Here is a 23,878-nt window from a genome sequence, read left to right on the forward strand (position 1 = left end):
GTGCTCATGTCCTGCGGGTGAGATGCTGCTCATTTCTTCACCTCTTGATTGCAAGATTGGTCTCTGTAAATGATAGAGTGGAAAGGGAACACTGTTGAACATGTTAGCTAGAGCGGTTCTGTCTTCACTTTTAAACAAAAGAGGAAAGAAAGGCAGAGAGAGACTTAGGCCCAAACCCTCGCAGATCCACTTCCCATTAGAGCTGAAGCAGTTGGCACATCTTTGTCCTAACAAATCACTTGATCTGTCTCTGTCACCTCCTAGAGATTCTCAAGTGACAGCAAAAGGTGACACTGCTGAGTGATTCCACTTTCATCTATTCCACATGATTAAGGGGTTTAGTCTAATAAATTGCACTATATAAAAATAAGGATAAGTGATGACAGGGAAGATGCAGTGAAGTCACTGCATAAAGAGATTTGTTTGGTTTTTTTTCCCCTTTGTATAAATGGAGGTCTTTCTAGGAAGGTGAGTTTGTATATACTTATCTTCAATTAAGCTTGTGAAACTTGCAGGGAGGCTGTAAAGCTCTGTAAGCTCACTGAGCTCTTAAGACTGGACGGCGCTACCCCCATGAGCACAGCATTCAAAATCAGCAGAGACAGAGAACCCCTAAACATAACTCCCTCTAAATAGTCAGACCTTGTTAATCCGAGCTTAGCATAACCAAATGCCTGGGTGTCTGAAATACTTAAGTGGCAACCTGTCTCCAAGTCTGAATGCACCTTTGATTTGTTAATCTGATTGTAAGGATGGGGGCATCCTGTACCAAATGAAGTTTGCAAACAGCTTTGGATTAATCAGCCTTACATATTACAAAACAAAGTAGTTTCCTGCCACTGTATTTATCATCAGGAAGGGCTGGCACCCTCTCTCCCAGGCTGATTTATAGAACTGCACATTTGGCATAGCAATGTCATGTTCAAAAGGCAGAATTTCCTAATAAAGCTGTGCAGTGAATGAAAATAAAAGGAATGTACCTGAAATTATGCACCTAAATTTAGAATACATTATGTCCTAGGAGCTTAGAAAAATAAATAAATAATTAGTAGAATACAGTAACTTTCTGGACAAGCATTAACAAACCAGATTCATACAAAGCATATTTGTCACTATCAAAAGATTCATTTGTGCTTATTTGGCCTCTCAACCACGTGCTTATCCTATTGCAGTTCCAAGGAAATTTTACCCATTAAATCTACCAGATTCTAATTTGAGGCTGCCTGTCATTTTGGTTCTATTCAAAAGATTTCTTGTATTTGATATCTCCATGCCACTAATGCTGAGGCATCTGTCCATTTCCAAAAATGAGCTATCACACATCTGGCTACTAGTACTAATTGCTCTATCAATGGTCCTTACTCTGAGTCAATAACCTCGTTTGGACTGTAGCAAGATCGGTTTGGTGTGCAGCCTAAGTTACCTAATTCTATAGCTCTGAGTTTCCGTCATATACATGAGACTGTGAAAATGCCATTGTTATGTCATTTGAGTTCTACCAGAATAAAATATATTTTTGAAGTTGCATTTTCACATTTCTTTTCTAAACTAGCAAAATATTTTTTCTGTACATTCAGTACTTTAATATAATGAAAACACTGGGATTGGCAATGGATGGTTTGTTTGTTTGTTTTTGTCCACTTTTCTTTCTTCTTCTTGTGCCTTGAATGTACTCCACTTGTATATCTGCATTCACATATAAATATTGTGCCTCTTTTTGGTGCCATAATGGATGTCATCTGGTTTAAAGGTTATAATATTGCAAAAAGGTCTTATCATACTTACAGAGTATTAACTAAACAAATAAACTATTCATTAAAGGTGGTTTTTTTTTCCCCCAAACAGAACATCCTTGCTTGTTTTTGTCCTACCACATTTTTGAAGCTTAATTATTTCTTATTATGGTAAGTTATTGTATTTGGTCCAATGTCTTGGGCACTATGGAGTCATTTGCTGCAGTTAAATGATATTATATAATTTAGATCAATGGAGAACTAGACAGAAGTTTTATCAGCTGGGTAGTTCTGAGTTGTCCTGATGAACGTATCTGGATTTTCAGGAGAATGCCAATAATAAGGGGATTTTTACCTACAAGCATTTAAGCCAAATGGAGCAATACCACATGTGAAACTACTTTTGTTGAAACAAAAGCATGCAACCATCAAAAATCAAACCTCATATGAGTGTAAATTACGGCTTCCTGCTCCGCTTTATATTCTGATCATAAAATACAAGGATTTCACCTGCCATCATAGCACTATTTCTTCCAGATCAAATCTATTACACTATAAGTATACTTTTAGCTAATATTTAATAGCTGAACATGCTAATTTCAACTCATTCAGAAACCCAAGGGTATTCAATGCTACAAAAAGCATCACAGTGCAAAGATTCTCAGGCTGGAAAACTCTTCCACCATATCACTGTATGGCTCAACAGTCAGACTCAACTCAGTAGAGAATAGAAACTTCGTCTATCTTTTTGGGTTGTCTATTTCATGTACAAACATAGACATAAATCTATGGACTTCAGCTGACTCAGATGGGATCACACTGAGTGTTTAAGTGTTGGCTTGTTTAAGGCCAGCAGTGGTATCTGTGAATCACTGAGAATTAGCATGTATCTACTCCTTCAGGAAATTATTCTAACTTACTTATGTCTTTGTCCCTCACTGTGTTCATATTTGAGTCTGAGAAAAAATATTAGGGAAATTAACATTTGTTCTGATAGTATTGATGTGACAAAAGTAGTAAAGATGTGAAAGGAATGGCTATTGAGATAAGACTGATCTTGTCTTCCTTGAAAACTTAATCCTCTCTCATCTGTTTTATTCATTTTCTTTCCATAACCCATGTTTGCAGTTGTTCATTCCTCTGAGAGCTGCATAGTGAGGCAGACACTTGAGGTGGAAGGTAGCCCCCAGTGCAGACATTTACATAGGATGGTTTTTTGTTTTGTTTAGTTTATTTGCTTGTTTTTTTCCCCAAGGAAGTGACAGTGAAAATATGCAGTTATGGCAAATCAAGGCAATGGAGAATAAGTGACCCTCTTCTTTTCCCTATATATCCTTTGCATAAGCATCTAGTAAGACTGTTTCTGTTTAACCTGGAAAGTAAGGATTCTCCTCACTCTCCTATTTGCTGTACATACAACACAACATGCCTTCCTACTATTTCTCTGGCATTACCCATCTATGATATCAGTGCATGGAAACAAATTCCATTAACACACTTGCAGACTGCTGAAACTCTTACAATGCAAATACTCAGCTCTGCATTTCTGTTTCCTCTCTCTCTCAACTGCAAAAGAAAACATCAAAGACTGATCTTCAGGGCTTATCCTGCAATATCATTGATATTAGCATCTTGATGTCACACCTTACCTCTCTGATATTAGCAGCTTAATCTCACACCCTACACATCTGTCAGTATTATTCTCTATCAATGTCAAGCAATATAGATAACTCATCAGCTTCAGCTGGACAGGAATTCATAGTGTCACAAAAGAAAGCATGTTGCTTTATCATCCAACTGGTAAAATGGTTTGGAATAACTTGTCCATTCACTCTTGGGGCATGAAAAAAAAAGTGCTTGACTCATGGAATCCTTTGCCTGGTACTTATCAGGTGCAGCAGTGATGGGCTACTACTTGCGTAAGGTATTAAGTTACTGTGACAACTGCTGAAGCAAAGAAATGCAGCTATTTTTAGGGACATTTTTCTTTGGTCAATTTTGCTTCTTCATGACTGTCTCAAATACCAGTGGGGAAATCAGAAACAAGTCTAAGGTCACAGAATACAAAAACAATCAAACAAACAAATAAATAAAGCAAATACAACAAGCAGCATCTTTCCAGCAGTACCGGCACCACAGCATTAGCTACTGGACAAGAACAAAGGAGATGCAATCTAAGTGTGAGATCTGACAAATATCCCATCACATCCCATCTTCTTGAGCCAAGAATACAAGTTCACTTTAGAAGGAGCAAATTTCAAAGAAAATGCAGTACCGAGTACAGAAAGAAAAGATTAAAACAAAAGCACATCCATAAATACTTCAGAGGGCTCTGAATGGAGCTGCAACTTATATATCTGAGAAACTCCAAGTATCGTTTATTGCTATTTGTTACCCAAAAATGTGTTACTGTTAACCTACCACAGATGAAGTGGTCATCGAGCTTTGCAAGGAAATTAATTCTTTGATATCACCCCAGGCTGTCAAAATTGAAAGTACTGCTGAAGTGGTGATGAGGTTAGACCAAATGGGCTTTCTGAGCTGAGCAAGTGCATTGAGAGGACATTATTCCATCTGTTATTATGCAGTCAAAGTGGAAGACGCGAACTTATTCTGGATGCACAGTGCACATATTGAAAATGTGCCTGTTTTCTCTGCAGATAAACCACATCACCAAAACTTTTGGTCTACAGCATCCATACTACCACACAGATAAATTTATTTTGGATTTTTCTGTTTGGTACGCAGAGCTAGAGAGGGTGCACTTTGAATTGGACTAATTTCTTCTATTTCATCTTTACTGAAGTTCAGCAGTTTTTTAAGAGAAAGCAAGTTCATGCGATACATTCACGCCACTGAAAATCATGCAAGCACTACTTGAAAACATTTTATCTCCCCAGCTTATAACACTGTTTAACAAATTTCTAATCTCTCCAGCACTGCAGATGAGGTGACTGCTGATAATCTGGAATTCTTTGGTGTCTTCCCAAGCAAAGGGACAGCTCAGAGTAAATGAGAACAGACTATTTACAGATGAAACATGACCTTTTTAGTCTAGAATAGTCTCTCAAAGCTCCGCCATATTCTGTGCTCTCCTTTCTCAGTACTATGAAATTCTTTTGAAAGTAACTCAGCCACATTCCATTCTTTTTATAATAAACACACCATTCTTCTGCCTCCATTTATCTTTATTGTTGCCCTTCCTTGTTTCCTTCTCCTTTTTCTGCACTTCTCCTCACTACTGAAGTGTCCCATCATATTCAGAAGTCTGCTGTTCCTTTGGATGATCTTCCATAAATCAGATTTCCCTTTAATTTGACATACACACTTGTAGGTGTTCCCAAAGAAGAAATGAAAACAAGAAGTGGTAAAAAAAAAGAAATGGTTTAACTTCTATTTATTTCTCAGCCATACTGCTGTACACGAAGAAGTCTTATCTCTGAAGACTTTTTTATATTGCCAGCAGATCCCACCATGTGAGGCCTTCATCAAAGAGCTATTCCATGAAAAGAAGAGATTATGCAATTTTACCTTTCAAATTTATAAAAATTGCATCAGGGAGAAGAGAACAAGGAATGTAAAGGAATAACCATTGCAATATACAGAAGCAATAGAGGATATCTTGAAAATCTTCCGTGCCAATATTACTTCAAAAGATTTTAGCAATTTCAGGCGTCAAGAAGGAATGGAAATCAAATGAGCAAGCCTTCTGTTATTCTAGCTATACCTGCTATGGTGAGGAAAATGTACACATGATAGCTAGTAGAGGGACCATGAGCCAAAAAATACTAGCAAACAAAATTCTCAGAATTTACCCTGAATCTTTTTGACTAGAAAATTCCCTTCATTAGGACTTGGCAAAAAAAAAAAACAAAACTTGTCATTACTACACTGTGAATGAATATCTGGAAATCTTTAAGAGTCAGGATATTTAGAGATGTAGAATGTTCCTTTATAAAAAAGTCATGGCTCCTATTGTTCTAAATGTGATATTTACAACCTCTCATGTTAAACTTTTTTTTTTTTTTTTTTTTTTTTAACTATCATATTTGAAGACAGGAAAGTGTTGCTTGAAGTCACTTTTTATTTATTTATTTCAATCTTTCCATTTCGCCATTGTTTTGAATTAACTGAATAAACAAAACAAAAGGGTCATGGTGATTGAGGATAACGGTGTCACATGGATGTCCAGCTAAATCAATCACAAGAAGTGGATTTTAAGAAACCAGTTCAATATTTTACAATAGCCATTGTAGTAAGATCAAAGATGACAGGGCACTTGTGACTTTTGTCCTTAAAAACTCTTCTGCAGTCTCTGAGTGCCTAGGAACTGCAGATCAATGTCTCCTTGGAGCATCATCATGTCTCTGAAAAGGCTTTGCCGTACATTCGTAACTCTGCCTTTTACTCTGATTAGATACTCATATTCTCAGTTTTTCTTGACACATTTTAGGTAGAATTTTATACAACATAAGTTATTTCTTGCCCTTTTACAGACATATATCAAGTGTTGACCCAAAGCTGCAGGTTTGGATGTCCTGTATCTATTCCACATTAAAAGTGTTTGCAAACAGCTAAGAAAATCAGGCTAACAAATTTATTTTCTCCCTCTCCAAATGCTACTTTTGAACTCAAAAAAGAAATAACATTTGGAAGCAGGAGTAGCAGGAAAGAAGGATCACATGCTCCTTGGCAAACTAACCACTTGAATTTTCAACATTGCACCCATTTTGCAGTTGTCCCTTGAAAACATTCACATTGATCAGTGGCGTTGTGAAAGGCTCAAAATAACTTGACAAGGAATGCTTCAGTGTGAATCAGGAGCTGGTCATTTCCTATTTCTGGTCTATCTGCCCAGTCCTGGAGTGTGAGGAAGTGAGGGAAGGGGAAAGAATCTTAACAGTGGAAGTGTCAGGCTGCTGAAGTTCAGAATAAACCCATCTCTTGGCAACTCTGCACATTTGCTTTCCTTTTCCTCTACCAAGTGTTGTGGTACAGCGGAACACAAAGTCAGCAACAACTTTAAATCCTCATGCTGAAAAAAATATAGCTGAATGCAAAGCAAACACACAAGTGAATCAGAAAATGGAGTTTTTTTCCTACCCAGACACGTTCCATCCTTCCATGTAAAGGGATGCTGAAAATACTACCCGTGCATAATCATCTGTTTTTCAAAAAACAGAGATTTAAGGAAGAAAAGCAGCTCCAGTGCTGATGGCTGCACAACACTGCTGCTGAATTGCTGGAGTGCTGGTAACAAATGCTAACTGCTGAGTGCTATAACTAGACTCCTGCTCTGTCTGCCTCTTTCTAACTCTTTCTTATGCTGGTCAATTTAAAGTTTAACTCAGATATCCTAAACTGTGACATGAATTCTTTAGTATTAACATTCCAAACTTAACTTCAAATCAGCCTCCCTTTTCTGAGCGAGTCTGGTTTTGGCCACGGATCTAATACGCTTCCTTTTATCATCTCTTTACTTCTTCTGTCTCATAATGAAGTGAAGCAACCAGGAAAGTGGTTTTAACTAACACATGACTGTTACTGAGGCTCAGATTAAGGAGGCAATACCCAGCTCAGTGGCAGTAGCCCCTGAAGATGAACTAACTCTCTCTCTTGCAATTGTGGTATTGACTTCAAATCTGCATATATGATGGACAGACAAACCCTGCTTTTCATATGCACTGGCCTCATCTTGCAGATGGACAAGGCCTCAAATGACACACAAAAAAGCTCCTACCGCACTCCATTTGTCTAAATCACTTTCTGTCCCTGATGATAAAAGGAGCAAATCCATTTTGAGAACGAACCTGCTCATAATATCCATATTTCCCCACTAAGGATTTTTCAGGCAGGAAGTCGTCCAAAGGAAAAGATTTAAAATATTCTTAAATTTCTTTTATGAGCAAGTCTATCAGCTCCTAATTTCACAGACCTTTTGACACAATCAAAGGCAGCTTTCCCTCTTGTCTTACAGGTACTTTCTTCCAAGCTGAAGCCAGAAATAAGCCTGTAATGTGACTCAGGTGACCGATCGCACAGAAGGAGGGAAAACCCAGAGGTAGAAAATTCACAAGGAGCCAATGGCCTGGTATGTTTTTTGCATGAATCATTTGTTTACCAGTGAATATACGGGTAAAATGATGGCTTAGAGACAGGGAAAAAAGAGTGGCCAGCAAAAATTGCCATATATTTCTAACAGAACTGCCTATGTTTAGTAGCAGAAAGGAGAGAGGGGTAGTGCCTAATGCTCTAGAAGTTAAGACGAATGCAGAATTTCCTTTCCAAAATGGCTTTCTCAGTAACTTGGCTGTATACTTGTTATCCCTCAAACTTTCTTTCTGCTCTGAAATCCTGTGCTACCCTCCTGTGACATTTTCTTGCATGCACTCCACTGAAGTTTGGGTCTATTGTTTCCCAACAAGGGAGCTGATCCTTCAGCAGTTGCTTATTTATTGGGGTCACTTGAGGTCAGTGATGTGGCTCTTATGGGGGGCTTTTTTTCAGAACTTGGTCAATGCGGTCTGCTGAAATCTCTTTAATTTTGCAGAGGAGGAGGCAGATGATGGAGGAGTTTCATTCTAAATTTACTTACATATCAAACACATAGGTCTATGCCTGCATGGTACATATAATTGGCTATTTTCGATGATTGGCACCATACTGTGCCAATTTTGGTTCAATATTAATGGTCTCACACAGTTTTTCAGGAGCAAGATTTTAGTACTTTATTTCTCACTGAGGGTTTTTTGAATTATGCAGCAAGGAAGGGCTACTCTGCCTTCCTTCTCACATTTCCTTCTTGCCTGGGTGACAGGGGATTTGTTGACATTTGCTGCATGCCCTGTTGCTATTATAAATCGGAAGCTACATTTCAAGCTTCAGCACACTCAGAGTTAAGCTGCACTGGAAAGAGGACAATGGAAAATATAAATGGAAGACATTTAAAGATGTGGAAAGGGAATTATTGGGACGAGCTTGTTCTTTTACTTTAAAAGCATGTAAGGTGAGAGTGAGAAAAATCCTTTAAAAGTGTTATTTCTTTGGCTTTGTTTTCTGATCTGGATGCCTAAAGTTAAGGGGGTAAATCGGTGTTTAGCCATCAGTTTGCCTTCACTAAAACCACTGATTTTTCCCTGAAACAACCTTCAGAACAAGAAGTATGGACCCTGGGATGTGAATATTTTCCAGAATACTGACAGTTTCTTTCTAAATAGCATTTACTGTCAAGACTTGAATGAACTGAAAAACATGGGTTTGCAAATACGTTGTTTAAAAAACACTGCAAGAAGAATTTCAGTTTTCTTTTTAAAAACTTTTCATTTGTGCTTGTTGGAATGTACAGTGAATAAGTGCTGTGAAGTGACTACTGAAAACAACAAGCAAAATTCAGAGCAAAATAAATCTGCAAATTAGAATAAATCAGAATAAATCAAATACTTCACCTGAGCAGAAGTAAAAAAAAACATTCCTTTTGAATTTTACTCCGTTGGAAATTTCTAGAAAAGTTTGTGCTGTTTCCTGCTCTGAAAGGGAAGGGATGCTTCCCATGAGGAAATTACTCCCAAAATGAAAAGTTGGGTTCTCCTCCAACTGCAATATCCAGGTTTTCTACTTATTCAGGAGCAAAAAGGGGCTGTAGGAGTATGAGTGCAAATCAATTTATTTTCCTGGTGTACTTGTTTATGAGATCTATCCAGTGAAAAGAAATGTAGTGTAGGGGATTAATTTCCTAAATACAGAGAAATTCACTACCACATTCCTTAAAAAATGAGAACAAATAAAAATCATGAAATAGCAGTGAGGAAGAACATGATTTTAAAGTACTGTCCACGACCCATTTTAACTTATTTCACACTGTTCCTTTTTTTTTTTTTTTCCCTCCGGGATAATTTACTGCATAATTCAAACCTGCAGATAATTTCGACCTCTTCTTCTTTATTATTAGCTATTAAGTTATAGTTAAGCCTGGTCGTTTTTAAAGGGGTGGGTGGGATAAAGAGAAGCTTCTTATTTTGCATCCCACTCTAATCTCTTCTGTGCGAGTGCTGCGGGCTGGGGTTTTACATAGTAATACGCGGGCAGCAGATAGATTTGATACGCGCCCACACCTACATATGTAACCCCGAGAGTGGCCTGTAGAGCCCCTTTTAGGCTACACATCAACGAATCTCCCTATGGAGGAAGCTCTATATTTTATGGCCGGGCTGGGCTGGGGTTTTTGGGGGAGGGTGAGGCTGGTTTTTGTTCTCTCCGAAAAGCCGTGGCGCTGCCCTTAAGTTGAAGGCTATTTTCAGACTTCGCCAAACGCCTGATTTTCGTAATTATCGTCAGGATTCCCCCTCTCACCCCCTCCCCAGCCTCGCTCTGCGCAGAAACTAAAATTGTGATTTAGATATTTGGTCCCAGCGGCCCTGCCTGCGCTCGGCAAATGGTTCCATGTCACTCGCTGCATCACAATATCGGAGCGGCGGCGCTCGGTGGCAGCTAATCCTCTGAGCCCGTTAATAAGCTTAGGAGCACGTTCATTGAAGACTGACGCGTTAGTCACAAACAGGGAGAAAATATCTACTGGGGGAAGCTGAATTGGTTTTAATCATCTGCTAATCACCAGTAATGAGACCTACTCTGGGGAAGAAAAGAAAAACAGATAGTCAGAGGGAGGTTTTGTTCTTCACAGCGGAGTAACAGGGAATGAGAGGGCAGCTGTTATTAGGAGAGAAAAGATGGAAAGAAAGGAGGGATTTGGCCAGACCAGATGAAACTTCTTCTGTGGCGCACTGTTTTGTTAGCCGAGTGTTTCTTTCATTCAGCCTCCAAAACTTCAGATCTGTCAGCCCCTCTGAAAGCCCCGGCCCACCTCTCCAAGCCGCCGGGGAGAAAAGGCGCCGCCGCCCCGCCCCGGGCCCCCCCGGCCCCGGCTCCCCCCGCCCGCTTCTCCCTGCGGCCGGCGGCGGGCGCGGCTCCTCCCTTCGGCTGCTCGGGGCCGGGGTGCCTGCGGGGCAGCGGCCGGCGACCCCCAGAAAGTGGAAGGCTGCCCTAGGGGGAGATGCTTCTCCATCTTCTGCCGGAGGAATCCCGGCTTGGAGGTACCCTGCTGCTCGCTCAGCCACCTCCCTCCAAAAGTTTGGCTTTAAGATGGTCACATCAGCTAAGAGGTGGCCGGCCTGTGTGTCACGTTCTGCTGGTGAAACTCAACCGACTGCGTGGAAATGAACAGTGTGATTTAGATATTTGGTCCCAACGGCCCCTGCCTGGCACTCGCTGCATCACTCGGCTTTCTGTATGTCACAGAATCATATAATCAGTTAGATTACATAGAAAAGGCTCTTAATGTCCTCAAGTCCAACCATTTATCGTTAACAAAAAACATGACATGGGTGTGCTTTGTGCCCTATACAGATCAGCATCTTTCATTCCAAGATGTTGGTATGAGGACCGCTGCCACGCTCTGAATATAACAGGTCAGTCAATTCCTCAATGTAGGCCCTGGGTGCCTCCTTCAGCTAGAATGCGTGTTCACATTTTTATTTTAATTGGCCTTAATTTCTGGCTTGTAATTGTGCATCTGGCTCAGAGAGAGAAAGAAAGCCTTTAGCTACATTTTTAAAAATTGAAGCTTGGATGAGCTCTTTAAGTGATTATAAAGTTGACTAAATGTAAAAGCTTTGCAAAGGCACACTTCTGGCTGCTAAGACACGTCTATGTTTCATTTGCTGAATATTTTTAGGGAGCTTAAGTAGGGTGGGTAGCTCAGTCATTGGAAAAGGGGAGTTTTAAATGTCAAGCTTCATTTGACTATATGGAAAAACGAAGTATCAGATGTCCTGTCAGGAAATAAGATACACTGATATACAATGTGCAAACATATTATTTAGAAGAACTCCTTCACAGTCTCACTTCATGAAAGTGAGTTACCAAACTTAGTCATGCAGCAAAGAGAAGTCTACATCCTGATTTACGTTTAATTTCTTGGTATACAGCTACTGCAGCAGGAATCTGAAGAAGATGTACTTCAGTTGATTTCTGCACTTTCAATAATCCATGTCTCTTTCATTGGGAGGAATGAGGTCCCTATATACTAGAATATGGTCAAATCAGGTCAGGGAAAATTTTAACTTCTTTATAGCTTGTCTACTGAGTAAAAGAGGGAATGACTAGTCTTTTACTTAGAAACGTGACAGCATCATGTTTCTGATTTTGCAGAAGGGCTCTCTGGAGTTCTAGAGATGGGTGGTAGTGATGGAAAACAAATCTTCATAATCAGGCAGCTTTCTAAGTCCTCTTGAACAGAAGAGGTTGAGAAGAATTATACATAAGGGCAGGCAACACATTTCAGCATGCCTGTTGTTATGAAATGATCTTATTCTAGCGTCACCACAAGTCTTTTTGGTTTAAGTGAGAATATAGAAAAAGTTAGTTAAGAGAGAAAAAAAAAAGAAAATTTAAACTTATTTTCCAGTGTGCTAAAGGAGCTGTCTCATGTACTTCCATTTATCCCCAAGAGTTTAGCAACTCATATGTCATGTAGACTGCTCCTTAAAAGTGACCATTGATTCTGGAGACCATCTTTCTCATAAGATTCATACAGATAGCTTGAAAGATCTCACAGGAAAAAAAGAAAAAAGAAAAAGAAGAAAAAAAAAAAAAAGAAGAAGAAAAGAAAAAGAGGAAAAGGAAAAGAAAAAGAGGAAAAAAAGAAATAAAACCCAATACAATAAAATAAAATAGAGCATCCCAGTGGAAACTGGGGAAAGCCTCTTCACAGATCTTCAAGGAAGAAAGAAATCTCTTGCCTATTTGTTCGCCAACAGCAGGATTCTCAAGCTATGAACAGACAGTCATGGCTTGTTGAAATCCCCAGTAGTACAACAACATATGGAAAACAGTGTTTCAGTACATTAGATTGGAATTTAAGAGGGAAGATTAACTTAAAAAGATGTCCCTCTATTCAGAGTAAAATCATCAGAGATGCCAGATACAATGATAGTGATCTCAAGTATACGCTCCTTCCAAATTTGGAAGCAACTTTGCCATGATAGTGAGCATGTCATCAAAGCCTGGAGGTAATGTTTAATTGCACTCTTTTCTTTTCTTTTCTTTTCTTTTCTTTTCTTTTCTTTTCTTTTCTTTTCTTTTCTTTTCTTTTCTTTTCTTTTCTTTTCTTTTCTTTTCTTTTCTTTTCTTTTCTTTTCTTTTCTTTTCTTTTCTTTTCTTTTCTTTTCTTTTCTTTTCTTTTCTTTTCTTTTCTTTTCTTTTCTTTTCTTTTCTTTTCTTTTTTTTCCCAAGTATATTCAGTATTGTACTGATGTTTTCTCAGATAGTTCATCTGTCTCCACATTTTATCATTCTGTCTGTCAAGCTTATTAGCATACTTTGACAGATTAAAAGGCTAAGGTCAAACAAACAAATCCCCAAAGAAATACTGCTAATTATTGTCATATGTTTTTTAAATACTTTTGCTTCTTCAAAGAATTTCATAAGAAACTAAACTCAACTTTGCAGTTTAACAGTTTCTTGTATAAGCCCCTCATCTTCCCACCAGCACTTTCCCTAGCACCCTCCACTACTCATGCACCCATTCTCACATTTTAGGCAAGAATTTAGCTATTTGCAAAAGTGCAAGACTGCTTCAGACAAGTTACATTTTGTGGAAGGCATCTGCATTATTTATTGATCCACAGTGAGTAGTGTTCAATAAGCCAGCAGAGATTTGAATGGCTCTTCCATTTTTAAGATGTTGGAAGTAAAAGACATTTTTTATTGCTAGCAAAATGACATAGAACAACCTTGTTCCAGAATCCTGCTCGGGCACTAGGGAGCCCTGCATGTATCTGTGATCGAAAAGGAGATCCTTTGTATCTAGACATTTTTGCTCTGTTTATATGGTGAGGACAATTGATTACTGCCTGGATGTAGAGTCATAAGGCCAATGAGCTACACATTCCTAATACCAGTTATATGAAGTTTTGTTTTGTTTTGTTTTTACTTTCAGCTTCTTAAAAGGCAAAACAGATCAAGTAAATTGGCTGAGCATGGGTAGGGTGGGAGAAAAATCCCAATATACTTTCAGGTGGGAAGAGCAATTACAGCCACAATCAGCTTTCTACTTTCTGTTTTGGTTATTGGCAGATGTATCTCATAAGGTCGGAGCTGGTTGAATAAAGGAAGATATTGGCTTCCTGCAAGGATGAGACAACAGGTGGCTAAAATAGAGGGGGAGTGCCTTGAAACAAGAAAAGCAAAAAACCAATCCTGATTAGCTTAATGAGTAAACATGTATTTATCTTAAACCTCCACATTTCTATTAATTTCCAGACACTTTCACTTCAAGACAATATATCTGTTTTTTAAAGGATTAATTAGTTGACAGGTATGCAAAGGTAGCATTGCCAAACCTTGTTCATGGCAGGTAAATCATTATATGGCCTAAGACAGTGTTCATTAGCTGCATTGTCAATCAAGTGGGAGTCCTGCCAGAGAATTGCTGATGGTACGACAGGGTCAGAGACAAAGATATTCAGTCTCTATTCATCCATCAGATTTTTTTTTTTAATCAATTTACAGCCTGATAATTGAGTCAAGTTTATTGTGCTGCCCCTCAAACAATGTAGGATTTGGTGATGATAAATCTCTTGGTACTGAAATGATCCACAATAGACCACAAAAAGAGATCAAGACAGAGAAGAGAAGAAAAAAGAAAGCAGGAGAGTTGGGGTAGGCTGGGAAGATGAAAACTAATAAGAAAGGTATTTAAAGAAGGGCTTCAACTTAGAGAAGACCTGTCTTTAAGATTAAAAGCAATAAGAGTTGGAAAATGAAGTCCTCAGTTAAAGAAATCCTTCACTAAAGGTGAAGAGCTAGATTGCCATTCATGTAGCTGTATCATCTGAAATTATTCCACTGATAAAGCCAGTGTGCATCCTTCCCAGGAGACCAATACTAACTTCAAAAGTATTATTTCCTTTTGCCGTTTTGGAGGGCCCTTTTGTAAGATTTTGTTGTTGTTGTTGTTCCCTTTTTCCTGTTTTGGAGAGCCCTATTGCAAGTTGCTTTCCCCTTTATATTTGCAACTGTGCATGCATGCCCACGCGTTAGCTAGGTCTCTGTGTCACAAAGATAATACTAAAAAATGTTGAATGTAGAAGGAAAACGAATACTCTGTCTCTGAGGCAGAAAGAGGAGGGCTTTCTACCGTCAGGGAAGTCCTTTTATGTCAACCTGGCCATGGCTCTGATTTTCTGGGCAGATGTCCAGCACTGTACTTCCAGCCCAGGAAATGAAGTTTGTAAGTGTCCCTCCAATGACCCACACTTGTCTCACACTCATGCCAAAGAGTTAAAACAAGTGCTACTGCCATCACGCGCAGGCTTGCTGTGAACTGATGTCACTGGTAAACATGTGCTTCTTATCTGCTTTCCTCAGTTTGCTGTTTGGCTGATTTCAGACACATGATAAATAGACCATTCCTAAATTTTTGTATAATTACATTTAAATATAATTTTGAGCAATTAAAATGAATGGGAGAGGAATTCATATGAAATCCGTCTCAAAATAAACCTATAAAATGTCTGAGCGGCGGATTCCAGCATGATTTCTGAACTCCCTTTCCTACGGCAGCGGTGTGCACCAGCTCTCCCCTCAGACCCCAACTCCTTTCCGGGACTCATCAGGCTGATGCTGAACATATTTAAATCCTCCCCATAAAAGGTTTAGTCTAAGTTGCTTCTCCAGTACTTGTTTGAACATTAAATATGCAAATAATCATCATTACACTTCCAACAATTACACATGTTTGCGAGCACCATGTCAAGTACTGGCAGCAGTGCAATCATTTGTAAAGACAAATATTCCATTCCAAGAGATGTCATGCTGCTTAGAAGATTTCTTTTTGTATTAGTAGCCACACTGCTGCTTCATAAAGTGTGCAAATGAACGTGACAGTGCTGCCAATAGCTGCCAGTTCCTTCCTCTCGGCAGAGCAGATGTCAATCAACCGTCCCAAACAGACAAGGCCTCGGCGCTGCCGCAGACATTAAACATGTAGGATGCAGGAGGGAGGGCGCAAACAGCGCGGGGGGCTCGCTCCGCTCCTCCGTCTCCCTCTCTCTCCTTCTCTCCCTCAGCCCCTCTCCCTCTCCCTTTCTCTCGGAGGAGGCCCGAGGCCTGTGGAATATTTTAATTTCTGATTCCTGACTACATTATCGCGTGCTTGTAACAGACGAATTGTAATTTGTAGCTTGGAGGTGGCACGGAGAGCTGCCTGCAAACGTAGGACAGATGCAGGCGTGTGTGGCAGGCTCCTCTCCTCGCTGCTCCCGCTTGCTTCCCCCTCACTCCGGCTCTTCACATAGTTATGGATAATTGTCAGCATTCACTTTTATCACATCCCAAGTAGCAGCTTAGAGAAGATGCGACTTTAGTCAGGACTAATCTTGCCTCCTCCTGAAGTGGGAAAATCCCAAGTATTTCAGGGTCCTATTGATAACCCTTGTGTTTTTTTTTCCATAAAAGACGGATGACTCTGGCAAGCTTGGGAGACTGCAGATAATGGGATTGACTTGGTACTTAAATCTCAGTGAACCAAGACAGCATAAGTAATTAGTGAATTGGATCCATACTGGGGTGCTAATGATGGCTAATACTGCCCCGCACCATTCTAAAAACTGCAAGATACACATCCATCTCATTCAGATAAAACCAAGGGGACGCTGCTTCTGCGGGCATCATTTATTTCTTCCCTAGCACAGAATTTATCCCGCATTTAAAAAAAAATCTAATTTTCCTGGAGTGACATCCCAAAGAACAAGTGACCATTCTGTCAGAAGAGTTCATTATGATCACAAATACCTCTGGTGTTTTTAATTAAGAAAGGCTAATTAAGAGAAACTATGCATTTATCTTCTTATCTAGTTGTCAAGGGAAAAGTCACAAACACTAACTATGTGCTGTTTGAATGAGAGAGGCAGTTCATATTTTTAATCTTTTTTTTGTCATTTGTTTTTCATTTGTTCCCTAAACAACTACATACTCACAAAGGAAAAACTTGACTCAGGGAAAGTATTACATCTTTATAAGCAGCGCTCCAACTTTTATTAAGTGTAGTTCAATCCCACGTCACGATTTTCCTCCAGGTTGGTATAATTGAAGAGTATCTGTGTACAAACTAGCATTCTGCCTCATTTTTCTTTCCCCATGGAGTGATAGCGTTTTATCAGGATAATTTAGATAAATGTCTTTCCATGGGGTTTGCTTATCCTTCCAGGAGCTATGATCGACAAATAGCCATATAAGATGAACGACATCGTGTTTTGGTCAAATGCATTCTCATCTAAAAGCAGAGGGGGTTTCAGAATGGGGGGCACTCCTGTTTTCCAAGGTTTCAGCATTGGAGGGTGGTCCTCCCCCCATGTGCTCTGCTTTGTTACAGTGGCTGCGAACTAACGTGTGGATTTATGTGCCTGTGAGTGCACATGTGCATGTAGAAAATCCTAAAATCAGAGACAACTGAGCAGGAGATGCATTAAACTTGTCAAGCAATCCCAGTGAAATAGTTTTATGGGGACAGCTGAGGACAGGGAGGAGGTTTGGCTGCAGGGGGGAAATTTCCCACTGAGAAACTGGGAACCCAGGCACCCTGCAGCTTCTGTGCTGCCAGCTAAATCCTAAAACCAGACAAGTGATCCTCCCTTTTTCCATTTCTTATTTGTAATTTGTCCTGTCATTTAAAAAACAAGTGTGCTCGAAAGCAGGCTTGGGCTATAGCACATAAATGGTTAAGATGCAGTGTTACTGATTGGCAGCAAAGGAGGCTCCTGCCAGAAACTCTTTTTTTTTTTTTTTTTAATTTTCTTTTTTCTCTTTTTTTTTTTTTTTCATTAGGATTAAGTTGAATGAAATCTTTCTTTTCCCTGACTGTCGGAAGGGTCTTAATTCTGTGCTGGGTTATTTCAGCAAGTACATCAGTAGCTGTGTGTGACCGCAGTAGGAAATGCTTTTTAAGGAGAACTTCATATGCAACATTTGAGGAGAAAATGCTGCTTAATGTGGGGACCCTTGGCTCTCCTTCTCAATCTGTAACTGATTAGGAGGCATTCAGAGCTAATGTAGGATGAAAAGATGGGCAGAATCTCGGCTGAGAAGGCCAAAGGGGGGGGCTGGCTGGGATGAGGATCTGAACCGGATTAGTGCAAACCCAACTTTTAGTTGGGATGGAGCTAAAGTGTTATCCCAGAGGCAGACTGGCTCTCACCTCTGTGATTTCCTGCTTTGCTAAAAGTGTAGAGCTTCCCCCCCTGAAAACTTTAGCAAATTGCAGCTTTAACCCCACCCATTCTATCTCACTCAGAGATTTTTGTTTCCGTCTTTCTGTCTTGCTGTATGTGAGAACTTTGACCTATATAGTTGCTTGATGCACGTATTTCTAAAATGACAGGCATTTTTATAATACTAATAAATCACAGTCATCTGAGTCTAAAACTGAACTCTGCCTCCCAGCCATGTTTCCTTTCGCTTTTCTGCTTTCCACTGTTTTACCTGGCTCTTGCTAGCTTTTAAGCTTTGTTGTTATCCTCAAATACATATGAGTTATTTTCACTGTATGTAACCTGAACTACTTTGCCCTGAAGAACCGTAACTATTTTAGTCTTTATATAAATAACCAGGGTTCCTATTTCATAATTAACTTCCCAATAAATGGGAAGTGCTGCTGCGGGGAAGAATATGTAGAAATATTATTAGGATGTGGGGATGCACCTTCTGCAAAATTAGAACAGTGCTTGTTAAGAAAGGAGCCTACCTGAGGTTTCTTAGTATAAATGTCCCCCTTCCAGGAGTTTAGCTTTCAGAAGAGCTTCATTGTTTATCTTCCCTGCCTTTCCCCTTGAATATGATGAATGTGGCTGCAGGAACCTGCATCACCAGTTCTGGGAGTTTGCCTGATGGTGAAGTCTTCACAGTTTCCTAGCAGAAAGAGAAATGCCTCCTTTCTTTTGATTTCATTTACTCTGTACTTAATGTTTTTGTTGTTACTCCCTTTTCTCAAGTGCTCCCTGCCCTAAACATTGCAAGCACTGATAGAAATAATCACATTACTGGACCTTTGGATCTAAAATCCTTCAATTCTCAGCTTTTACTTCTGAAATTGTATTCCCCAGTTTTTGTCCCAAACCAAGAAGGCTTTATCAGAAATGAGAAAGAACTAAGCTAGAACCAATGTATGATCTTACACGTTAGACTTAATACACGACTAGCAGAATTTCAGAACTTTCAGTAAATAGTATTAAATCTGATACACTTAGCTAAAAGCAGGTCCATATTCAAGGTTATAGAAAAGGAGAAGTCATTTGTATGATGATACTGATCTTCTCCAGAACAATATTTGACACATATTTATTTTTCTAAGTTTTCAAAAGGAGGTCGATTTGTTCCCAAATCCTCTCTAACGAGGCTTTAAAAGTTACATTAAAACAACAAAAATAGGAAAAGGGTACAGAGCCTTTAGATGGATTTGAAGGCAGAATCGACTACATTAGTTAACTTATTTTTGGTTCTGAGGGGTGGAAGTCAAGCACTTGTTTTTCTACCCATCAGAAGAATACCAGGAGCTGCAGGAGAGTTTCATTATGGGGAGAAATATGGAAGAGTGAATTCCAAATGACTCTTCCCTGCTGGAAAATGCCCAGATTCTTGGTGTCTGCTGTGGGAATGCACACAGATAACAAGTGGAGATTGAGCAGGTTTATGCAAAAGCAAAGTGGAAGCAGTACACTTAAACAACTGTTTTGTTTGATTTCTGATTTTCTCTTTATGTGATGAGGCACACATGGCAGAAGGACAGAAAGGAATGGGTCTTATTTTAAAGAAAGCAACTCAGAATAGCGTGTTTTGCTTTTAACTTCTTATACTGGATATCAGGATGTTGAAAAAGTCCTGGAATTAAAAGCAATTCCCTCAACTTGAGCAAACAGTCCAGAAATCTGCCAGTTGCTGGCACATTTCCACTGGTTTGAAAGTTTGAAAGCTGGCTAAAAAATTTAGGGGTAGTTTCTGTTTGTTTGTTCCTGACCACTGATAGCATGAGCTAGCAGCTGGTAGGAGAATAAAGGAAATTGTGTGTGTATTGGCAGCAGACAATTTATAACATGAAGCGATTATTCTCTCAGAGTCTTAAACATCAGAACTTGTGTCTTAAAAAATAATAATTTGCTTGGACAATTTTACAACGGAGCATTTAGTTTTTTTCCCATTTTTTCCTCCTTCAAAGATATGTTGGAATTTGTAACCAACAAGATACATAATTTATCAATCTTGTACTTTTTTTTTTTTTTTTTTTTTTTTTAAAGAGGCGTTTTTCAATCTTGTCCCTTTTAAAACGCCGTTGGAATCCTAGCATGGTAAACCTACATCTCCACCTAGTGGTTTAACAACAAGATTCAGCAATTATTTTTCAAGCAGCGTATGCATCCAGATAGTTTGTATTGTGATACCAGTGTGAAGAAACTACATTCCTTGTGAAGGAAAGATGTTGAGACTTGTGGCTAAATATATATACATATGCACATGCTGACTGAATGTTGAAATTCAGCTGTCACCTATAATTGTGATAACGGGTCCTTTATTTTTTAGTATTCTTTAATAATTCGAGCTTCTAACTGAACAAGTGAGGTTTAGTACAGCATCATATCACTTAGCATTTTCTGCATCCCCATTTTACACCATGCCAGCTCAGTGCTGGGAGCTACAGCTACCATTTTGACAGTCCCATGCCTCTAGTGACCAAAGCCCCTTAGTTAGGCAGAAAACCACCAGCCAGAATTGATCGTGCTCTAGGATGCACTACAATGTTTTTTATAACCTTTTTGTTTAGGACATTTTGTATCTGATGTGAGGAATTTTCAGGAAATCCATGAAGGGAACAGATGTGCAATGCATGCAGTTTCGGTATTGGGGGAAGACAAATTTCTTTGAAGTTCGATATTGTCTTTTCTTGAAGCTCCGAAAGATTCTTCAATTTATTTATTTATTTGTTTTAATGACTAATGATACCTCTAAAATGTTCTCCTTCAAAGTACAGGAAATTGGATTGCTGAAAAAAGCTCCATTGCCAACACAGTTGTGTGCTATCCCCTGCAGTCACTGTAAACTACTCCTGCAAGAGCTACTTGAAGCATACTAAAAAAAAGTCAGATACAAAAAGAAATTAGTATCTACAAGCAAATCTGTTCTATTTAAAAAATTAAACATGGGCAAAAAAGGAATTAGTCTCCTGATCCTGTCCAAAATATTTTATTTTCCTTAGCTGTAGTTCTGTTCCTCACTCAGATCTCTGTGCCACCAGTTGTGTCATACAATAGTGTCTGAGAATCCTGATCTTTAATAAAACAACCACAGAGCTGTTCATAGTCCACGAAATTAAGTGTGTGCCTAAACCTGTGTGAGACTGGATCTCTCACTTGGACAGTAGATGTACTGTTAATTAAATGCTACTTGTTATAAAATATATTAAAGTGATTGAGGATTCTGTAGCTGCAGTGGGCCTAGAAAGTACAATAATCCTTCACTGTAATGTAGAATCCTCATGTCAGAGACATGTACAGTACTTAGAGTATAATTAATGCATATTAACGTATATACTCAGAGAGAGAATATATGAAGAGCGTGCTCTGTGACATGGTTAAAATTTTTGTGACTTCAAATTAGAGAAATTTGGAAAATCTCCAGTTCGGCAATTTAAAATGATTAAATGATATCATAAAGTTGGCCTAAAACTGAGAATGTGAAGAAATACGGAAATGGGGTTTTATTTCATTCATGAGGTATTCCAGCCTTAAATATTTTTTTCTGCAAATACAATAAATATTGATTTCCTTAGCTAATTAAGAATGGATGGTCACCCACAAATAATTAAACCAAATATTTAGTCTTGTATAGAGGAATGAAAAATTAGATGCTTACTTCAGAGATGGGGAGCATGCAGAGGTTATTGCGAGTCCAAGGTCAGTAATGGATTAAAACTGAGACATACTCCTGTAGAGAGAGGAGGGAGTTTATTTAGAGAAAGTGAGGGATGTTTTGGGTGGCTGAAACTGAGAACTCATGCTCTCTGAGATGGCCACTGTCAAAAGGTGGAGGTGAAAGTTGGAGGTGAAAACAAAAAGCTGTAGATATGGTTCACCCTTCTCCTCAGACTGGTCCTGCAGGGTACTGTCAGTCAGCATTGCGAATTCACCATCAAGAGATCCTAGCTGCATTAGCCCTGAGCTCTGAGAGGATGCTGAGCTCCTATTGAGCGGTAAGAAATTGTGTCCTTTCATACGCACTGTATCTGACACGTACATGTCACAGATGTGGATACCCAGTACTCTTGACAGCACCCAACTGAAAACCGTTTTGGCAGACAACTCAAGTGCTGCAAAACTCTGCAGTAGCTTTTATGTAGAAAAAAATGGAGCTGGTTGGAAAATGAGGAAGAGGAATGGGAAAAATAGAAACCCACCATTTCTTTGTTACTTTGGCTGACCTTTGGCTTTTTCACGTTTCAGAATTATTAAAAAAAATAGATGTTTGCTGTATAATCAGGAAAACAACAACAACAACAGTAAAACTTAGGCAAACATGTTGAAAGTGCTTTTCTGTTTTAAGTGAAGCCCAAAGATCTATGCCAACTATCTGGGTCCTTGAAGTAAACCAAGCTGACGACTAAAGTGCTAAGTGTGACTGATCACACTTCATATTGGCTATCTCACCAATAAAAGGGCCATAGCTGTTGGTTTAAAGGTATATGTAAGAAGAGAAAGTATTTAGCGCTGCTACTCAGAAAATATTTTTTTCCTGAATATGAAATTCATAGTCTCAAAATATGGATGATTCTAACAAGAATATAGAAAACTGCTTTCTCAGGAAAAATGACATAATTTGTGACATAGGATTAAAACCCCTGTGACCATTAAAGCCAATTGCTGCCCCTACAGATATTCAAGGAAAATTAAGATTCAAAAGAGCAAACTTCCGTCCAGAGAACTTCAAACATTTCAATCACCACAGATTTCTCATCAGTTAAGTAAGATTTTTCATCAACTACATCTTCAAAAGAAAAGAAATGAAACAAATAGTTGACACACTTAACTGCTGAATGGCAGTCTTTATATTGGATTTTCTTTGACCTAAGAGGAAGAGTCATTGTGAACTTGCTTTAACAATTCCTCTAAATTCTTGATCAATTTGTGTGCTACACTCACATGTAACTACTAGGACCTTCAAGGAATTAATGCAAATAATGTTGGTCTTGTGAAGCATTTTTCAAATGCATGTGTACAGCAAAGTTGATGTGATGAAACTTGGGTAGTTTCACTTTAGCACAGCTCTTGGATCTGCAAAAATACAAATCAGAAAACCTAGATGATTCCCTGTGCCTCTGAATGTAAAGGAACCATGCAAAACCCCACAGTTATTCTGTAATATGGAGAGTAGGAGGGTTTGGTGGTAGGAAAGTGTTATACTTTCAAATACAAGCTAAGAATACACATATCCATGTACATTTTAATGGGTATTTACTTAACCATTCCTGGAAATCAACAGGTACTGTGAAGAATTTCCTTCATGAGCAAAAATCCAAAGCTCCTTCAGTCACAAGGAAAGTGACCTGCAAAGTAGCCTTGTACTGGCAGGATGCCTTGCCCAAGTCACCAGTGGGAAAAGGTGGCTTTTCTCCTGTCCCCTTCTATTCTTTCTTTTTTTTTACCTCTTTCTCCCTCCATCCATCCCCTCACCACTAAAAAAAATTAAAGATCAAGATGAATTAAGTTTTGTTTTTTAAATACAAACAAACAAAAACCATACTGAAATAAAACGTGCTATCTTTCATCTGTTTGCAAACGTCTCCTTGCCCAGTATTCTGGGTACATCTAATATTACTGCGTTAACATGACTATACTTACCAAAGTGCAAACTGTAAAGAAATTAACACTACAGAGGGGCTATTTAAAATCTTAGTTGAAGTCCAAGATAGCATTTATCTGCCTATTTCGGTAGAGCCAAGATTTCATTGTAACTGATAATTAAGCTTTCTGATTGACTTCACTGATAGACAGATATTTGGATCCGTGAAAATATTTTTAGTAAACCTGTATATATTTTTGTGTAAA

This window comes from Tetrao urogallus, assembly GCF_951394365.1.
Source record: "Tetrao urogallus genome assembly, chromosome: 1".
Lineage (NCBI taxonomy): Eukaryota > Metazoa > Chordata > Aves > Galliformes > Phasianidae > Tetrao > Tetrao urogallus.